This window comes from Vicugna pacos, chromosome 1 (assembly GCF_048564905.1).
Source record: "Vicugna pacos chromosome 1, VicPac4, whole genome shotgun sequence".
Lineage (NCBI taxonomy): Eukaryota > Metazoa > Chordata > Mammalia > Artiodactyla > Camelidae > Vicugna > Vicugna pacos.
The window spans coordinates 115,886,641-115,907,927 of NC_132987.1; the positions used below are offsets into that span (position 1 = coordinate 115,886,641).

General features: G+C 39.1%; 1 long non-coding RNA gene across 2 annotated transcripts; it reads right to left on the reverse strand.

Annotated features, from left to right (window-relative positions):
- Positions 1-274: 274 nt before the first annotated feature.
- Positions 275-11,167, reverse strand: LOC140698650 (uncharacterized). 2 transcript variants are annotated; one of them, XR_012076448.1, is made up of 4 exons: positions 11,104-11,167; positions 10,344-10,490; positions 5,759-5,912; positions 275-610 (listed from the first exon to the last, which is right to left on the reverse strand). It is a non-coding gene; the product is annotated as an uncharacterized lncRNA (long non-coding RNA). The 2 variants fall into 2 exon arrangements; XR_012076450.1 differs by having other exon boundaries at positions 5,714-5,912.
- Positions 11,168-21,287: the final 10,120 nt, after the last annotated feature.

The following is a 21,287-nucleotide window of genomic DNA, read 5'->3' on the forward strand; positions in this document are numbered from 1 at the left end:
TCATTGGTTTTAGCGCATCACCATGGCCAGTTGAGATATTCCAGAATCCAGATTGTACCATCTACCAGACTAACTTCCCTTCTCAATTCTATGTCATGTAGAAATCTAACATTATGCCGTCTGCACTTTTCAGTTTAAGTGGAACCAGTCTTTGGTGACAACTATGATGTGTAACTAGAGTCATTTTGAAATAATTCAACCTAGGAACAAGTCCTTGCAGATGATGTCCTTTCCTTCCCTGAAGCCAAATCAATGTCTAAAGGCATGATTTTATGATTAGTATTTTTATTAATGTTTGCTTGTTGGCCCTGGTAAGTCTTTCCCCTGATAAATTGTTCAGTGTCAGGAACACAAGGAATTTGAATTGACAGTGGCAGAAAGAGAAGCACAGGCAGAACACGAGGGAGCAGTTGAGGTGCGGGTTGGTTCTGGTTAATGCTCGGAATTAGGTGGCCTCCGTGGGACTGTCTGCTCCAAAGTTTCATTGCTTTTTGCCCCTGGGAATGTGAGAATCTGGGAATGGTTTTGCAAATGTTTTCATACCCCTCCTGTCTTCTTCATCATACAGAGAAGCATTCTTTTAGCTCCCTCTTCTTTTTACTGGCACTCACTGAAAGGAAAAAATGCAAGAATTAATATACATCTGGGAAACAAAGATTGCCACATACATATTCAGATTGTTAAACAATATCTGGGAAAATGAACAACTTCGGTTTATATGTGTAAAGGTCTTGAATCTATGCCCTTTTGTGATGAGTAACATACTGCTTCTCAGCTGTGCCTCAGGTTCTGAAATGAGGAAGAAAATTCTTCATAATTTAGGGAAAAATTAAGATAACTCAAACTAATAATAGATCTATCACCTTGAGTCAGGGATTATCTCCTGCAATCAACAGAAGAGAGAAGAGCCAACCATCCTTCATCTTCAGTTGGTCCAGAAAGCTCTATAGGTTAATGTATAGCATCCCTGGAAGAGGGGTGGTGTCCTAGCTTATGTAAGAGAAGCAAAAAGAAACTGGTTTAGAGGTTTTAGAAATCATGTCTTTGATGTCTAGGAAAATCATCCCAAACAATCAAAGCATTATATAGTCTTTTTATTGAGATATAAAATCTACCACAGAAACCAGCCACTAAAACTCAAGGGTGCACCAATCTCTGTGGAGATCTTTTAGGAAGAATATAATCAAGTGTAAGATATAACAATAAAACAGCGTGGGTGTAACCCTTCTCATCTTCAAAGTACTTTACAAGCTTTATCTAGTAAATGCTCACAACTCATCACTGAGATGGCAGGTGGTACTGTTCACCTCAGTCTACAGATGATAACCCCAGGAAAGGGGGGTGGGCCACCCCAGGACGCACAGTGGGCATCAGAGCTGACACAACCTTGGGAGCCCAGAGAGCCTCACTGTGACCAGAAAGAGACTTATGCTTTCTAAAAGCCCCAGTGCCCCAAGTTCTGGTCCGAAGGCCAGGAGACTAGAGACTCAGAAGAGTTGATGATGCAGTTGAAGTGTGAAGGCAGCCTCCTTAAGAATTTCTGCTTGCTCAGAGAAGCTGCTCTATTATTCTAGTTCAGCCTTCAACTGATTGCATGAGGCCCACCCACATTTTCGAGCACTATCTGCTTTTTTCTTCACCAATTTAAATGCTAATCTCATTCAAAAACACACTTCAAGTTGACATATAAAATTAACTTTCACAGTCACTATCATAGAATTGTTAATGGATTCAAAAAGAGTAACTTCAGTTTTTTGAGTAAGTTGATATCACTCATGACCAGTTGCTTCTTCAGAATATAAATCAAATAATGCCTTTTCATAGCGAGAAAGATGGATTATGACCAAAATTATTTTTGGTTTCACTACTGTGGGTTATGATAAGGAATAGGAATTGTGATACAAAATATGAGATATCTGTATTAATCTGTGGCAGATTTGGGGGAAGCTATGAGCCTGCTTGATGTCTTTGGGCAAATATGTCCTTTGATGAATGTTCGCAAATGATGAGTATGTTGAATTTTATTCTTCAACCATAGTACATGCGGTCTGGTTTTGTGTGGCCTGTGTATTCCACCATATCATATATGTCAAATATGACCTTAGACTGTGTTGTAGTCCAGACCTGGTTACATTCTAATGAGGATGCAATTTAATGATGCAGCATTTATGTCAGAAAAAAAAAAGTTGATTATACTAACAGGCCAAATATAATAAACTAGCAGAAATAAAATGGAATCTGTCTCCTTAAAGTTAGGTAGGAATTTGCCCTACTTTTAAATATATTCTGGACAGATAAGCTATCTTTCTGAGGAATCCACTGTAGGGTCTTCAAGCAAAACACCAAGAAATTATTCTTTGTGTCACAGCAAAATCCCTTAAGTAAAATTTAAGTAAAGTCATCATTTGATTCTGTTCTGAATGCAAAGAAACATTATGCATTTTCTTCTATTTATTCCAACACTGTGAGTTTTAAGAACAGGAAGGATATCAGACATTTGTGGCTGAGACTTAGAGTAGACTATTTTCTCCATCGGACATAAACAAAATGACTTTATGTCCTGACGAGCAGACCAGAAAGCCAGACAACTTTAAGCTCACCTAAAAGTGGTCCTCACAGCTTCCCATATCCCTGGCATCTTTCAGCCTCTTGACCTTCACAATAAAAATCAGAAGACAAAATCAATCTGCCCTCTCGCAACCATTGCTAGCAGATGGGTGTGAAGAAAGGGCAGAGCTCTGCCAGTCGGTGCCAAACCAGTCTTGGGGATCATAAGGTCAGCCCACACCCCATCAAAACCACCACTACCAAAAATAATAACAACAGTACCTCCCATATGTGTCGTGCTTTGATTTTTATTAGGATTAACTCACACACCCTTACTTAAAACTCTCTCGCACACTTCCGTGCCAATAAAATGAAACAAAGCAAAGCACACACACAGTGCGAAGTGTTCATTATACACATTTTAGAAATAAGGGCTAAAGGAAAAGGGGGATTTAGTAATTTGCCCACAGTCACATCGCAAGCAAGTGGCAGAGCTGGACTGGAAATGAGATCTTCTTCCACATCTAACCATCTTCCCAGATTCCACAGCACCCAGGAGATGAGTGGGATGGCCCTGCACCTCCCATCCCTCCTACTCATACCCCCTCATCCCTCAAAGCTGCAATTCAGTCCATTTCCCCTGACCACCCGCAGATGGAACTAGTCTTCAGAAAAGAAACACATCATTTGATGGGTTGCTCTTTCTCCGACACATCCTGAAAGGCTGTGCCACAAACACGGAGGCAGAGTAACCCACTCCCTTCCCACTCATCATACCTGGATCCAAACCCTCTCATCTCTTCCCTTCTACCCACAGAGCTCGGAGTCCCAAGAAATAAGTAATGCACTTGGGTCCCTCTTTTGTCTCATCTACACATAGCCATGTATCTCTGGCATCTCATGCTTATTTAGTTCAATGATCATCTTTTTTTTTTCTGTTTTTGCTTTGTTTTTCTGCTGTTTCTGTATAATTTCAGGTTATTTTTAAAAATTTCAAGACCCTCCGTGGAAAACTGAAGATGTATTCATATTTAACATGTAATAATACGGCCTGAGTGTATTAGACAAAGCAGATGTCAAAATTGGCCAGTTCTTCTTTTTCACCCTGTTCCTACTCTTCACCTTGTTGAAGGTCACTTTCTTTGTCTCTGAGCCCTTCTAAATGGCTAAAGATACTTCCAGTTCTAAACCCCGTCCTTCACATTGACCAAACGTCCCACTCAAGCAGCAGAAGACATATCAAAAGTTCATATATTTTCAAAGGCCAAAGAGGATCATACTCATGTTTTTTCTCTTTTAAACATACTCAGTATGGCCACCGTTTTCTCTAGTAGTCTTCAATTTTGACTTAAAAACATGTTTCCTTCTTGGGCTGAAAACCACACTGAAATATCTAGACAACTTTCCCGGCTCAGTCTCTGCCTAATGCCCTACCTAATCACTACGATGGATTGAGGACCTAAGTCAATACCCCCAATTCATACTGAGTACACACCCTTCCAGCTCCCCAAACCAGTTAGGCATTACGGAGAGAGTTTTGCCATACAAATATTTTCCCAGTTGTTCTGTCTTAGCCACACCCACAAAACAAAGGAAAATATTCTAGAGCCTTCCAGGTGGTCAGACACAACTCTGCTTCCCGCCTCTCCTGGGCCAGGCACACATTTGGCCCGAAGCTGTTTTGTTGCTTTGTGCACATGGAAGCCACTCAACTGCTTTTACACCTTATTTTAATGTCTTTATTATTTCAAAGGGATCTCTGTTCTTATTGACAATAATTACCCAACAAGTTCAAAGGCTCTCCCGATTATGAAACTTCTTCTAAGGACTAGCCGATTAATCCAGCTTGTTATTAAATTAGATCTATATTCTTGACCTGTTTTAATGAAGATTTTATTATTGCTTTCCTAATAAGCTTAATTATCAAATAAAATCACATTAATATTTTTCTAATCACTTTTATCTCTAATAAGAGGCTACATGCTCACTCACTATTTGGTGAGTACTTATTGTCTCCTCTAATCTGGTCCTAAATTATCTTCTCAACCCCCTGTTTAATTCCTTGATTTTCCTACCACCCACCCCTACCTCCAGCACATACTCAGACCCTTCGGTCCAACCAAATAGCTTGATACTTTGATGTTTGGAAATGACATGTACATCTATCAGCCTCCTTTCCTTTACTCTATGAGCAATGATGGTTTTCGCTGAAACGACTTCACTGACACCTTCCTTTCTCTATATTCTTCCCATCCCATCTCTCCCAGGTCACCACGCTCACTCTGTTCTCGGGTCCCAAAAAGCACAATGGCCTCTCCCACTCATACAGCACTTAGCACATGGTAGTCTGTACTGTTAATTCAAGCTTAGTGTTTACCTCTAGGTTCCGACTGCACCGCGAGATGATAAACTTCAAGAAAGTGAGATTTGCCCTTAGACATCACTGTGGCCTCACGATTTGACAAAATAGGAGGACTGGACCTGGAGTCTAAAGAACTGGTGGGTGGTAAGTGGCTGAAGATGTCCTTTATCAGTTCTGTGCTCTTGCCTTATTCAGTTACCTTCTTTTTGACCTCAGTTTCTCATTCATAAATTGGAGAAAACACTTTTCCGTCTACCTGGCAGAAAGCCTGAAGGCCATCCTTGACTCTCCACTACCTCTCACTCCCAAGCCCAGCCCTGCCAGCTTCCTCACTACAACTCGTCTGGGATAAAGCCACTTCCCATCACCTCTCATACTCCCACCTTGGCCTGAGCCTCCACCGTATCTCACCTGGTTCACTGCAATGGCTTCCTAACGCATCTCCCCGCTTCCATCCTCCCCTGCTGCTTCCTACAGTCTCTTCCCAAGTGATCTTTTAAAGCTGATGCCAGAGAGCGTTCCTGCTCTGCTTAGAACTCACCAGTGCCCTAGTGTCTCACTTGGAATGGAATGCAGAGTCCCCACCAAGGCTGCTCTCAGCCCACCCCCTCTGCTCTGCTCCAGCTGTTGCCTCCTTCCTGCTCCTGGAATCTGCCAAGCACGCTCCCACTGCAGGGCTCAGCACTGTCTCTCCCTCTGCCTGGCATGGCCCTCCTCACGAAGCTGCAGGAATCCGTTCCTCACTTCCTTAGTTCTCTCTGTGCCTTGAGGCCACTCTCAGAGCAGACTTCTGAATGGCCCTACCTTTAAGAGCACCTTCATCCACGCACTCTTTCTTTAGTCTCTTACTTTGATTTACTTCTCTTCAGAGCTCTTATCACTGACGGCATGCATTTATGTGTTTATGTATGTAGCGTCTGTCTGTCCTCTGGAGAACGTCAGCCTCTAGGGAGCAGATGCCTTGTTTTGTTCACTGCTACATCCCCAGCACCTTGATGAGCACCTGGAACATAGTAGGTGCTCATTGAATATCCACTGAGTAACTGAACAAATGAAGAAGTATAAGTGTGTCTACTTGACACCCTAAAGTTTGAGTCCATAGCTCCCCACCCGCTGTCCGTTAAAACCCAGTGGGGAATTTTAGAGACTACTGGTGTCCAGACCACACCCTGGGCCATTTAAACCAGAATTTCTTGGAGTGGAGCCCAGGTACTGGTACTTTTCAAACACTCCCTAGGCATGCCCGATGTATAAACAAGATTGAAAACCACTGTTCCGGAGCATATAAAATAGTGTTTGTGTTCTAATGGTCTTTGTGTTCCTGGCTAGCGCCTCACTAGCTAAGCACCTTGTACATTTCAATTACTTAATAAAAACTTCTTGGGCAGTGATTTAAGAAATGCCACTCTTAGTGCCTGGAATAGTTCGTGCTCTGGGAAAATCTCAGTACTATTTTGCTTGGTTGAATTTAGATCTGTATCTTGTTTAGAAAAAGATGCCTGGAGAGAGGAACCACATGAATTGAGTAGTTACCCCCTACAACATACTCTCCCAGTTACTAAAGCTACAAATCCCATTTAATATTTATGTAATCAGGATTAAATTTTTGATACGGTCAACCAAAGTATTTTTGTTTTAATTCTTTGCAAATTGTTTTGCCCGGTGGTTCCCACAGATTGAATTGGAGACTTTTATTACCTTAGGTGAAGGCAGATACTGCCTAAAACAAAGGCAATTTGTTCAGCTTGGTGGAGCAAATTTAGATTTGTCAAACTCAAATGAGACAACAGGCTTGAAAGCTAGGTTTGTGTAGAGAGAAAAGAATTTGATAAATACCCAAAGTGTCCCTTTAACCAAAATGAGAAAACTTGTCCTAATGACCAGAAAGTCCTCGAACTTTTTGGTCTCAGGACCCCTTGTGCTATTATAAATTATTGCTACACCCAAAGAGTTGCTGTTTCTCTGTGTCAGGTCTATCAATAGTTAACAGATTTGTAAATTACAATTAAGAAGGTTTTTCATCTGTCGATGGACATTTAGTCCATTAAGCCAGAAAGAAAGAAAAATATCTTATGATATCACTTACATATGAAATCTGAAAAAAAACAGAAAAACCAAGGACATAAAAGAACTTATTATTTACAAGCCAGAAACAAACTCACAGACATAGAAAACAAACTTATGGTTACTAGAGAGAAAGGAGGTGGGGAGGGGTAAATTGGGAGTTGAAGATTTGCAGATACACACTACTATATATAGATGAACAGCAAGGCCCTACTGTGCAGCACCGGGAACTATATTCAATACCTTGCAATAGCCTATAATGTAAAAGAATATGAAAAGGAATATCTATGTATAAATGAATCATTATGTTGTACACTAGAAATTAATACAACATTGTAAATCAACTATACAGTTGTATTTTCATTTCTACTTCTATTTCAATCCACTGTTTTGGTTGAAGGATATGAAAAAAAATCCAGCTTCACACACATATAGCTGAGAAAGACAAAAATGTATTAATAACCATCTCAGGTTATTGTGAAATTCTTCTTTGATACTGCACCAGAACCTTGCAAGTGGCAGTTTCTTAAACTTTAGTTGCAGCGTGGAATCTGAAACTGTATCAATTAATTTTCATTCTCTGTTATATTAAAAATCAATTGATTTATTTTGTACTTTGAGATCTTTATTCATGTATGCTTTTGCAGCATCATGCATTGGTTGTTTGGAAAATGTTCAGTCACTAAATTATGAAGATCTTTCAAATATTGACATATTTTTAAAAATCACAGTCACTAATAATACCATCCATTGCATCAGAAATGTCTCTAAGTATTGGGAAGGCAGTTCGCAGTGGTGGATGCAAGATTTCTAAAATTTTAATTCTCACTTGAAAGCTCAGATTTTATCATTGGCAACTTCTCAATGGTTCTTGAATTGAGAGGCTCATTTTGTTCACTTTTGAGAAAGTGTCTTCCAAATATGCAAATCAGAATAGCCATAGTTCGTCTGTCAATTATTCTTTCAAGTAACAGTGGTGTTCCAAGAAAAAAGAGACTCATTCAGAATCCTCCCGATTTGCCGCTGCTCCTTTAGACCATTGCTGTGGTCCAGTTAAGTAGCAGGAGTGCTTTATGCGCGCTTCCTTTCTTGTTACATAAAATATTAAAAACGTGTGTACTCAAGGGTTGAGATTTAATAGCATTCATAATTTTTATTGCTTCATCAAGGACATTCTTTAATTAAATTGACTTTTTTTAGTGTGAGTGGTTGGTGGTGACGAACACAATGAATGCTAGTGTTGTTTGGAGCCATTGACTTGATCTTTCCTAAAGTGCTAGCAGTTTTACCCATGACTGTTTTTACAATATTAGTGAAAATGTCAATATGTATATTTCAAAGGCAAATAGTGTCTTGGTATTTATTAAAATAGTGTTATGTTTCATGGACCCCCTGAAAGGATCTCAGAGCCCTCAGGAGTCCACATATCACATTTTGTCATATTCAGAAAGATGTGATGTAAAAGAAGCTTCATTCCCTCTACCTTTGGGGAAGGAAGGAAGGCCTTCTGGTCCTATCCATGTGGAACAAAGAGGAGAGAGGAAATAAGTGGCAGGTGAACCCATCTCCTCCAACTTCGCAGGATGGAGACATACGGCAGGGGCATGGTATTTAAAACAACCGGGAAACTTGAGGGTAATTCCCCAAGGGAGCAGCCTTGTTTCTGCTTCCCAGGGCGTATCCCAGAAAAACATCAAACACGGGACCAACGTGGTGCTGCCCAAATGTGATTAAAAATGGGTCATGCATAACATCACACCTAATGGTGAAAGATTGAGTGTTTTTTCTCTAGGACTGGGAACAAGGATGCTTCCAGCAAGGATGACTGCTCTCACCACTCTTATGCAACATAATACTAGAAGTTTTAGCCACTGCAATAAGGCAAGAACATTTTTAAAAGGCACGCAGAGTGGAAAGGAAGAAATAAAACTGTTCTTATTTGCAAATGACGTGAATGTCTACATAGGAAAATAATCTACAAAAGGAAAAACTCCTAAGATCACGAAGAGAATTAAGTGAGGCTGACAGATACATTATTGACATATACAAATTACATTTTCTGAATTCTAAAAATGGGCTTGTGGGAACTGATGTTAAAAACACAAGTGCCGTTTTCAATCATGTCAAAGAAAATGAAATATTTAGGCATAAACTTGACAAAACACATGTAAGATCTGCATGCTGAAAATTACAAAATGCTGATAAAAGAAATCAAACAAAATCTAAATTAACGGAGAGACATAACGTGTCCAGGGATTGGGAGATGCAACATGGTGAAGATGTCAATTCTTCTTAAATTAATCTGCAGATTTAATGTAATCTCTACCAAATCCAGCAAGTTTTTTTTGCAGATAAAGACAAGTTTATTCTAAGATTTATATGAAAAAGCATGGGGAGGAATGAGTACTTGATGGTAAGGTTTGCTGCAGTAATCAAGGCAGTGTGGGATGAAGTCAGTGAGGATCGATGTAACAGAATAGAAAACCTAGAAATAAACTCACATACATACGTCCAAAAGTTTTCCATAGGAGGTGAATTTCAACTGTAATAAAATATGCACACAAGAATTAACAACATAGTACACTACACCAAGTATAATTCTGATCCTGAGTGATTTTTAAAAATTGAAATAAAATTCACATACCAAAATATTCACCCTTTTAAAGTATACAATTCAGTGTTTTTTAGTATTTTCATGGAGTTGTGCATCTGGCACCGCTATCTAATTCCAAAGCATTTCCATCACCCTCAAAAGTAATTCCATATCCATTAGCAGTCACCCCTCCCCCGTTTCCTTTTGCTGTTGACCCCTCTCAACCACTAATTTACTTTCTCTCTACAGATTTACCTACTCTGAGCATTTCATATAAATGGAATCATATGATACGTGGTTTTCTCTCTCAGGCTCCCTTCACAGACCAGAGAGAACCCCAGAAGCAGCCCCAGGACCCAAAGTGACTCCATCACCCACTTCTTCCACCTTGATGCCTGGACAATGTCCAATAAGAATTTTGATGAGTCTGGGGAGAAATCCCAAATTGAACTCAAATCCTCAAAAGACTGACGACTTGTTCAGAAGTGACTGAGTTAATCTGAGAGAGCATATTTTAAACCAGAAGGGGCTAAGATACTCAGGCTGACCAGTCTGAGTTTTCTTCTTCCCCTTTCACAGGGGAATAGGGAAGCTCCCAAACATAATGAGATCAGTTATGGAAAATAAGGAACATTCTATTTTTCTGAAAATCTGAGTCATAGCATTTAAGCTCCAGTCTTCTCAGCTCCTAACAATTCCAGTTTCAGGATGAAGAAACTGAGGCTCAGAAATGTTCAGTGATTCCCCAATGTCACATGCAAATTCAAGTCTGCTTGCCTCCAAATCCTGCAGTCTTTCGGAGCAAAAGTCAGTTCCTTGTTAGTGAGATTAATATGAAAGTTAGATGCTTTTCATAAACTCTTACTAGGCAGGGTCATATACTAGACCATCACACCCAAATCAAGGTCTTCAATGTTTGTGGACCTATGAAACAAAATAAGATAAAATAAAATTTTTGGAAACTCCTTAAATATAAGCTCCCAAATCTTTTTCCTGCTCAAAACTTAAAAAATACATGTTTTAAAAAATTTAAAATAATTACAGAATTTCTTCTATATCTATCTTACAGATAATATTTTAAAAGTTGTGATCAGTTATCAATTAGAACACCATCTATGTGCTGCTTAACAGCCAGCTAGTGTTAAATGAGCATCTAGTAACAGCAAGTTGCAGTTGTATAGCACAGGGAAAAATATTCAATACCTTGTGATAGCCTATAATAAAAAAGAATATGAAAAGGAATACATATGAACAAATGAATCACTCTGCTGTAAACCAGAAATTAACACAACATTGTAAATCGACTACCCTTCAATAAAAAAGAAAATATATATGTGTATGTATATATAGAACTGAATCTCTTTGCTGTACACCTGAAACTAACATTGTAAGTCAATTACACTTCAAAAAAATTTAAATGAAGAAATAAAATAAAATAGTATCTGTTAGGAGCCAGGCCCTGGGCTGAGCACTTTCCATGTATCTTATCTTCACAACCACCCTTGATGGGGGGTGAGTAATGGAACCTAAAACATACCATGAGTCAGTGACAGCCTGACTTTCGTCTCTCCTCCTGGCCCCCAAAGTCCACGCTCTTAACCGATGCACCATTCTGCCAACAGAACATTGAATCTTACAAAGTTCCGGTCTTAAGATTGTTAGGGCTGAAAGAAGGATCAGAATGGAAAACAAGGAGTCACCTCGGGTGGCAGATGTCATTGACTAAACAGCTCAGTCTCTTTTATTTTAAATGGAAATGAGCAAAATCAGAATAAAATTTATTCTTAAATACATTTGTGTGATAATTCAAAAGATGTGTATTATAATTTATTATGAAATCCCTAAACCCAGAAGTAAATGAGAGAGAGAGAAACTACATGTGTATGCAGATAAGCATGCATGTTAATACAGGGGTTTCCTCAAAACACTGACATTCTGTTTTGAAAGGATAATTTTTGTGATTAATTGCCCTTAGGGGAATTTTAGTTACTAATCTTTCTGTACGTGGATTATTAGTGAAACTTCAAGCCATAATTCAGGGGGTATTTGAATTGATACTGTAATTAAGCATAAGTGACACAGGGTGTTATAGATTGAATGGTTGAATTGCGTCCCCTCCAAAAGATATATTGGTGCTCCTGGTACCTGGGAACGTGAACTTATTTGGAAATAGGGTCTTCATGGATGTAACGAAGTTAAGAGGAGGTCTTTGGGGTGGTCCTTTGTTCAAATATGAACAGTGTTCCCATAAAAGAGGAAAATGTGGACACAGACACACAGAGAAAACGCTATGTGATGACAGAGGCAGAGACTGGACGGATATGGCTGCAAGATAAAGACCATCAAGGAATGTCATCACGGAAGCTGGACGAGGCAGGAAGGGTTTTACCCAGAGTCCCAGAGGGAGCCCAGCCCTGCTGACAATTTGGTTTTGGACCTCTGGTCTCCAGAACTGTGAGCAAATACATTTCGCTTGTTTTAAGCCACCTGGTTTGTGGTATTTTGTTATGATGGCCTCAGGAAATGAATACCCAGGGTTTGGGGCAGGAAAGGGAAGATGTAGTTTGAAGAAAAGGATGCTCATGTACTGCAGGAAAGGGGAAGAGAAATAAGAATGACATGAGAAAGGGGTGACGTGTTCTGGAAAAAGAGGAAGTCTTGACGCACCTACTTTCTTGTTTTGATTTTTCTTAGAATTCAAAATACTCAGAAAAAAGTTCATGTAAATGGGGTATCAGATACAATCAAAGAAAACCACCCATAAATCTTGCTGTTCAGATATATAAGTTTTCATCAAAATGGATGGTATAATTCACAAAATGGAACTAATTACTAAAAAGTATCACATAATGTGAACGTGTGTGTGTGTGCGCGCGTGCGCACGTGTGTGTAGGGCCGTGCATTGAGCCTCGTTAAGACAGAACTTGTTTTAAGGATTTCCTTATTGGGTTTGTTCCCACTCCGAGTCTCACACACTGATGGTGCCACCCTTGATTCAGGTGTCAGTAAAACAGCCCACGGAGTTCTTTAACTTGAACATTTCTGATGATCACAGAAGAACCGGGTCATTATTACTAGACGCGCCACAAGAGGAAGCGTGTTTTACGCACCACATGGATTTGCATGAAGTGCTCTATGTGGGACATGGGACGAGTTCTGGGATGAGTCACCATTTTGTCGCCAGCAAGGAGTGGGAGAGGCGCTTTCCCAGGGAGACCCACAGAGCCATCCTGGGGGAGGGTGGTCTGGGGGTCTGCTGTTCCACACGCTTTGTCCTCAGGCTGGATGGTTGTTCTGTGTTCCTCTCAGGATCCTCATATCTGGCCTTGCCTTTGCTTCCATCCAAGCTCAGAGACTCTCCTTCCTTCTTCCCAGGAATGACCAGATGCCTGCACCTGCAGCAGACTTGGTCCGCACGCCCTCTGAGGCTGGGGTTCTGCTTTGCCAGCTGTGTCAACGCAAGGACTATTTTTGTATTCCCATACTGCAGAGACAGTCTTTTCCACTGATGCTATAAACTATGGCCAGATTCTGCCTTCAGTCTCTTCTTTCTATGGTTCGGTGCACACCCTTTGGAAGTAACCTGATGTCAAGTTCTAGCCACAACTTCAGTAGCTATTTGATGCACACTGCATTTCTTAACCCCAAAGGAAGTCTTCTCACCTGTCAAATGGACGTGTTAATATCTCAGAACTTCAATAAGAATGAGGCAATTTTTTAAAAGTTGGTTTCTTTTGTTAGGAATAAGAGACTTATTTACCGTAGCATTTGTAGAAGGATGGGGGTGGTGGAGCTACACCCAGAGAAACGAGGGCACATTTCAAAATGGAAGTTACATCCCAGGACCTTCGCAGAATGAGTACCGTGAGGTTTGCCCCAATCCCCTTTCAGATGACGCAGGTTCGCATCGTCACAATGGGATGATCACACTTGTCCTCCCCTGCTTGTGGTCCTCCTTTCCTCTCTCCCTCTCTCAGCATACACCCCGGCTGAGCACATCCAGCCCCAAGGTGAACTTCCCATTTTAATGGTGATGCTCTCTGCTGAGCTCCAGGCTAATGCATCCAACTCCTCCTCTACTTGGAGCACAGACGTCGCAAAATTAAAATGCCCAAAGTGGCTTTATTGATTCTGCCTAACCCTCACCCCTGACTCTCCTTCGTCTTCCACATTTCAGAAAAGGGTGCCATGGACCACCCAGCCAATCCAGCCAGAGCCATCATCCCAAGATCAGTTGCCAGAAAGTTCTGTTGATGCCAGGTCAAGATTCCAGCACAAATCTGCCACTTCCCCTCCCCCTCCCCAAGACACTTGTCTCCCACCACTAGTCTCTTTATTTTTCCCATCCACGTTGCACCCTGCAGCCAGAAGGATAGCTTCTCAAATTGTAAATGAGCTCATTTCACTTTCCCACTTAAAACCCTCTGGTGGTTTCCCAGTGTACTTAGGGAAAAACCTAAACTGCTTCCTGCAGCTTCCAAGGCTCCAAATGGCCCCCTCCCTGCCTGCTTCTTCGCTTCATCTCAGGCCACTTCTTGCACATTAATTTTGAGTCGCACCTCATGCTTGGGGCATTCCTGCCCCAGGGCCTTTGCATTTGCAGTGCCCTCTGCCTGGATGGCTCTCCCACTTGATCTTCCTGTGGCAAGTTCCTTCGAATCCCACAGGTCTCAGCGAAAACAGCACCTCCACAGAGAGCCTTGCAGAGCACTCTGCTAAAAGCAGGTCATTGTTCTGCAGCGTCCCTCCATTTCAGCGCTACTATTGTTTCTTCAGAAAGCAGTTTGTGTTTATTTTTATCTGCTTGCTTTTGCATTGCAGTATACTAAAGTGCACTGATTTTAAGTGTACAGCTCGATGAATTTTTACATCTCTGTATCTGTGTCACTATCACCCGTATCAAGAAACAGAACACGACTAGAACCCCAGATTTCCCTCCATCCTTCCCACGTCAGTCTCCACAGAGCCTTCCTCCTCTGTGTCTAGAGATAAGCACTGCCCTGACTTCTCTCAACCTTTGATTAGTTTTGCATGTTCTTGACCTTCATAGAAATATAATCATGCATAAGGTACTCTGTTGTAGGTGACTTCTTTCACTCAACAGAATGTTGTAAGATTCACCCGGCACTTGTGTCTAAAAGAATTTCTTCCTTTTTCTTGTGACGGCTTGATATTCCATTGTGTGGTTATAGCACAGTTCATTTATTTGTTCTACTTTGGGTGGACATTTAGGCTGTTTCCAGTGTATGGCTATTACGAATAAAACTGTACGTGCCTTTTGGTGGACGTAAGATCTCATCACTCTTGTTGAGTCTATACCTAGTTACGGAACTGCTAGGCATACGTTTTGCCTTCCCAGATTATAGCAATAGTTTTATTTTTATTTTGGATTTTGATTTCTGTCTTTCCTAGTAGAATTCTGCTCTGTGAGGGCGAAGACCTGTCTGTCTTGCCTACTTTTAAACTCCTAACACCCAACACGTTGCCTAGTGCATTTTTAAGTGCTCTGTTAATATTTGCTGAACTAACAGGTATTGGATTCTGTTTCTTCAGTTTCTGATTCCTCATTTTGCTTATATGTTTTGGAAGCATGAGCTCTCATCAGTGCCATATTCTCTTTGTGATCCTCAGAAAGTCCAGGGACAATCTGAGGAAGCAGTCACCTTTTCCAGTTCGGCCCCAAAGTAGTGTGAGAAGACACTCACCGGGCCACTGGGCTTGTGACCACCCTGAGCCAGTCGAGTGTGGCTGAGGGTCAGAGTCACATGGTCAACTGTGCCCACCTCTGTGGAGGACTGTGTAGGATCGAGCCTGTAGCAGGAGTTCTGACATTTGTCCTGATCAGCATATGCGTGTATTGACCCAGTGCCTGATATATTGTTGATATTTAGCAAAAACACTACTATTACATGTTACCTTTATTACTACAACTACTATTGATACCATATTTCATAACTGACTCTCCCCAAGTTACACCATCTAACAAGCCTTAAGGAGGCAACCTCAGTTTGGGCACTTCAGTCTCAATTTCTGTATGCCCAGGGTGGTATGGAATGTGTGGATTATAAAATACAAAATTCTTAATAAAAGGACACAACTCCTTTATGCAGTAAACAATGCATTATTTAAAAGATACCTACATTCTAATTTCCTTTAGGAAAGGGGTAGTGGAGTCACTCATGTTAAAAGTCATCATTTTGGCAAGGATTTTTGCATCTATGTTCATCAGTGATATTGTCTGTAATTCTCTTTTTTGGTAGTGTCCTGGTTTTGGTATCAGGGTGATGGTGGCTTCATAGAATGAGTTTGGGAGTATTCCCTCCTTTCAATCTTCTGGAATAATTTGAGAAGGACTGGTATGAGTTCTTCTTTGTATATTTGGTAGAATTCCCCGGTGAAGCCATCCGATCCTGGACTTTTATTTGTAGGAAGGTTTTTTTTATTGCTGATTTGATTTCATTTCTAGTGATCAGTTTGTTCAAGTGGTCAATTTCTTCTTGATTCAGTCTTGGCGGACTGTATGTTTCCAGAGACTTGTCTGTCTCTTCTAGGTTATCCATTTTGGTTCCATATAGTTTTCCATAATATTCTTTTATGATATTCTGTATTTCTATGTTATTTGTTGTAATTTCTCCATTTTTTTCTTATTTTGCTTATTTGTGCTCTCTCTTTTCTTCTTTGTGAGCTTGGCCAGAGGTTTGTAGATTTTATTTACTCTTTGAAAAAACCAGCTTTTGGTTTGATTGATTTTTCTATTGTTTTTTTAATCTCTATTTTATTTATTTCTTCCCTGATCTTTATTATTTCCTTCCTTCTGCTGACTTTTGGATGTTTTTGCTCTTCTTTTTCTGATTCTTTTAGCTGGTGGCTTAGATTGTTTATTTGAGATTGTTCTTTTTTGAGGAGGGCCTGTATCGCTATAAACTTCACTCTTAGCACTGCCTTTGCTGCATTCCATAAATTTTGTGTGGTTGTGTTTTCATTTTTGTCACAAAGTATTTTTTAATTTCAACTTTGATTTCATCATTAACCCATTGGTTTCTTAGCAGCATGGAAACAGCCTAAATGTCCATTGACAGATGACTGGATAAAGAAGATGTGGTATATTTATACAATGGAATACTATTCAGCCATAAAAATGACAACATAATGCCATTTGCAGCAACATGGATGTCTCTGGAGAATATCATTCTAGGTGAAGTAAGCCAGAAAAAGAAAGAAAAATACCATATGAGATCATTCATATGTGGAATTTAAAACAGACTCATAGACATAGAATACAAACTTATGGTTGCCAGTGGGGAGGTGGGTGGGAATGGACTCAGAGTTTGAAATTTGCAGATACTGACAGGCATATATAGAATAGATAAACAGGATTGTATTGTATAGCACAGGGAAATATATACAAGATCTTGTGGTAGCTCACAGTGAAAAAGAATGTGACAATTAATATACATATGTTCATGTATAACTGAAAAATTGTGCTCTACACTGGAAATTGACAGAACATTGTAAACTGACTCTAACTCAATAAAGAATTAATTAATTTTAAAAAGTCATCATTTTATACATGAATACTCATCTCTAAGGAGAGATTCTTAGAGTGGTCCCCATGATCCCTGCCTTATGGTATTCACACCCTGGTTTGATGTCCTCTTCTCGAGTGTGGGCAGGACCTGTGACTTGCTGCTACCCAATGGACTATGCTAAAGATGGCAAGAGACATGACATTGGGATTGTGTATGTGATTACATGATTACATAAGACTGTATCATCCATCTTCTAAAGTCTCTCCATCCCTTACTGGTTTTGAAGAAGTAAAGAACCATGTTGGGGAACCCCACATAGCAAGGATCTAGGGTCAGTCTCTAGAAGCTGAAGGCAGTCTATAATCTGCAAGGGCCTCCAGCTGACACCCTCAATGAAATAATCTCTTGAGTTCTACAACCACAACAAATTGAATTCTGCCATTAACTACGTAAGCTTGGAACTGGATCCTTCCCCAGTCAAGTCCCAGATGAGACCACAGCCCCAGTCAACACTTTCACAGCAGCCTTTGAGACCTTGAAGCAGATGACCTAATCTCCTGACCCACAGAAACTGTGATGAGAAACGTGTGTTGTTTTAAGCCATTAAGTTTGTTGTAATATTGTTCCACAGCAACAGATTGCTAATACATCATCCATTTTGTCATTTGTTTAACTAGAATCTATTAAGAGCTTACTGCCTAACATGATTCTGGGCATGGACAGAGGATATTATTTAGTTATCATTCAACCCAAATATGACCAGCTTGAAAGCCATCTATAGTCTATATTCAGTTGTTTCAGGGACACCAAAACACTGACACAGAGACAATCTAAGATGGCACAGCACTGGTATCATTTATATCATTTAATTTTTTTCCATAAAGTTTCCCATTAAACAAGATTAAATATTCATGGCAAAACAAGTTTATTTGGTTGTATCTATTGCACTTGAATAAATTATCATATTTTAATAAAAATTACTGATGCCTCAGAGTTTCTGAAAGAAGTTTAAAAAATGTTACATCTCAGAAGGAAAAGCATAAGGACGAACCAGGCTGTAAACATATACAACAACAGTAAGACCCCATCAAGTCTGGGGTCAATGTCATAGTCAGTCTTCCAGGTAGCTGGGTTGGGAAGATAAGAAATATGACTATCTTAAGCTATGACCTATTCTAGATATGATTATTAAGTTAATGGTTCTGGTTATATGCATTGTATACTGTAGTTAAATTATTCCATATTTCTACAGTTAAATAATTGGAGCTGTCTTGGCTTTTAGCAACTATGAAATTTGTGGTTAAATTATGTTGTCTAGTTTTGTTTTAACAGCTATGTGTGCATATGTATTTGTAGGTGATTTTCACACAAGTTATAGGTCATTGTAACTAAGCCACAGAAATCTATGAATCTAGCCTGCATAGGGAATCATATACGTCACTCCCACTTCTGCTTTAAATCTTGTCCTATAAGTCATAACCACCAGTAGGAACTTGAAACTGTTTCCAAGGCTTGTAAACAGAGAGTAAATCTTTAGCATTCATTTTTTGGAGATACAATTGTCATGATAGCAATTGTAGAATAAAAATCTCCTCCTTTATAGAAAGTATAAAATGTTAATTCTCCTGTTTAAAAATATAATGTTGATGTTTTTGTCCATTCATAAGAACAAATTTTTCTAGGAAACTGATAAGTACCATTGCATTATTTTGAACTTTATTACTTTTCCAAATCCCAAGCTTTATATCAGATTTTAAATTATTAATATATATTGTTCTTATGTACTTTTGTGGTATGCTTCTGAGGTTTTATTTACATGAAAGTATAGTTTCTCATAAAAACAAATAAAAACATACAAAAAAACTTCTATCATATAAGAGAAAGCAGTTTAATGAAACTAGTATGTCAGTGGGCATGTAGTGAGGTCACAAGGACTTCACAACCAAAGATTGGCATTTTGACTTTGGGTCTATTATAACCAAAGTACTGTTTAATCTTTAATTATAGCTATTAAATAGATGCTCTACTGTCCTTCAATTAAAACATAAGATGATATTATGTGAATTCATAATCTATCCTGACTGTTTCTGTGTTTTTATTTCTCTTGATAGGGTTTATTAAAGTTGTTCAAAAGACAAGAGAAGTTATTTCCCCAAGATTATTTAATGTTGATGAAGAGTCAGTCACATACTCTGCTGGTGAAAACATAAACTGAAATTAATCTCTTTGATAAATAATTTAATAATAATTATTAAGAGCAGAAAACATTTGATCCTCTGACTCAGTCGTTTCTCTTCCAGGAATTTATAATATAAGATCAATCGGAGATATACCTAAAGATGTATGTACAAAATTGTCCATCATGGAGTATTTTATTTTCTTATAAAAATAGAAGTTGAATAATATTCCATTGTGTATATGCACTGCCTCTTTTTTATCCATTCATCCATTGATGGGGATTTGGGTTGTTTCCATGTCTTGTCTATTGTGAATAATAATGTGTTAGACATATTTTTAATTTTTTGAGGACATTCCATATTATTTTCCATAGTGGTTAAACCAATTTACACCCCCACCAACAATGTATAAATGTTCTCTTTTCACCACCTCACCAGCACCTGTTTTCTCTTGTCTTCTTGATGAAAGCTATTCTAACAGGTGTGAGATGATATCTTATTGTGGTTTTGATTTGCATTTCCCTGATGATTAATGATGTTGAACATCTTTTCATGTTGGCCATTTCAATGTCTTCTTTGGAGAAATGTCTACTTAGTTCTTTTTCCAGCATAAGAAAGGAAGCTATCCTCCCATTTCTGACAACATGGATGGACCTCGATGCTGAACAAGGAAAGTCAGACAAAAACAAGAACTGTAGGATACCAATACACGGAATCTAAAAAAGTTAAATCTATAAAAAAGGGCAAAATGATTGTTACCAGGGGATGGGAGGATAAAAATGATGATATTCAAGGGTACAAACTTGTAATGGGTAGCAAATAATCCATAGAGATCTAATGTGCAATATAATGAATATAGACAATAATATTGTACTGTAATTATGTAATGTGATATCACTATATCTGCAATCATAATACAATATATAAATGTATCAAAGTAACACACTATACCTCAGACTTACACAATGCTACATGTCAAATTTACTCAATTTTTCAAAATTGCCAATTGAAAAAAAAATAGAAGTTGGCAATATAGGGATATATCTATTATAGAAAATACTTAAATAAATTGTAGAATCTCCATATGACAGAAAATTTATGCAAGTATTAAAGCCAGATTTTAAAAAATTATATAATGATATAAAACATTTTGATGTCAAAAAATAAAGCAGAATCCAAAGCTTTATTATTAAAATAGGTACCTATGGAAGAAATATGGAAAGGAAATACAGCAGTGTGTTAATACTGTTTGTTTCTGATTGGAAAGCTCATGGTAATTAAAAACGATGGATATCTATTTTTACCTCCTATCCAGTTTGTACCCCAGCTCTTTAGTAAACCTAAAAAGTCACCTTAGTCCAGCTGTGGATTCACTGTGAAGAATTACGAGTATAGACAGTGTCTGCATCCAGGACAAATTAATGAGGGTAGAACAGCCTTCTCTGAGCTACACTCTTCTCAGACACCATTGTGTTGTTGGTAGAATAATTTCAAGAGCAGAGAGTAGTTTTGGAGTTGAAGAAGTAGTTTATAACAACATGTCACAGGTGACAACCGAGAAAATATAAGCCCCTTGGGGGGCGTTAGAAATACTGGGGAAAGATATAGGATTCATTTCCATCTTGTGACGTGGAAGTGCTATTGAATCTCACCTGTATGTTGAAGGAAAGAGTTATCTCTGCAGTTTGGAAAGCTTACGGAGCGTTGGGCCACCTAGAACATATGCCCAAGACTGGCAGTCGTCAGAGCTGTCCATTCATATTTCTGGTTCTCTTCCTTCAGGGCACATGGCAGGATTACAACCTGTGACATCAGGAATGGCCATGTGACTAGCTTTGGCTAATGAAATATGAGAAATAGCTTGTTCTGGTCACAAGCATGTTTTCTTCCTCCTGTCAAGATGACAAATCTCAGTCCAGACAGTAGAGACTTATTCAGCCTGGAGCGTTGAGTGGGGACACCATGGAGAAGAGCTTCTTAGTCAACTAAGATCAATATGGATTCTGAGTGCAAAC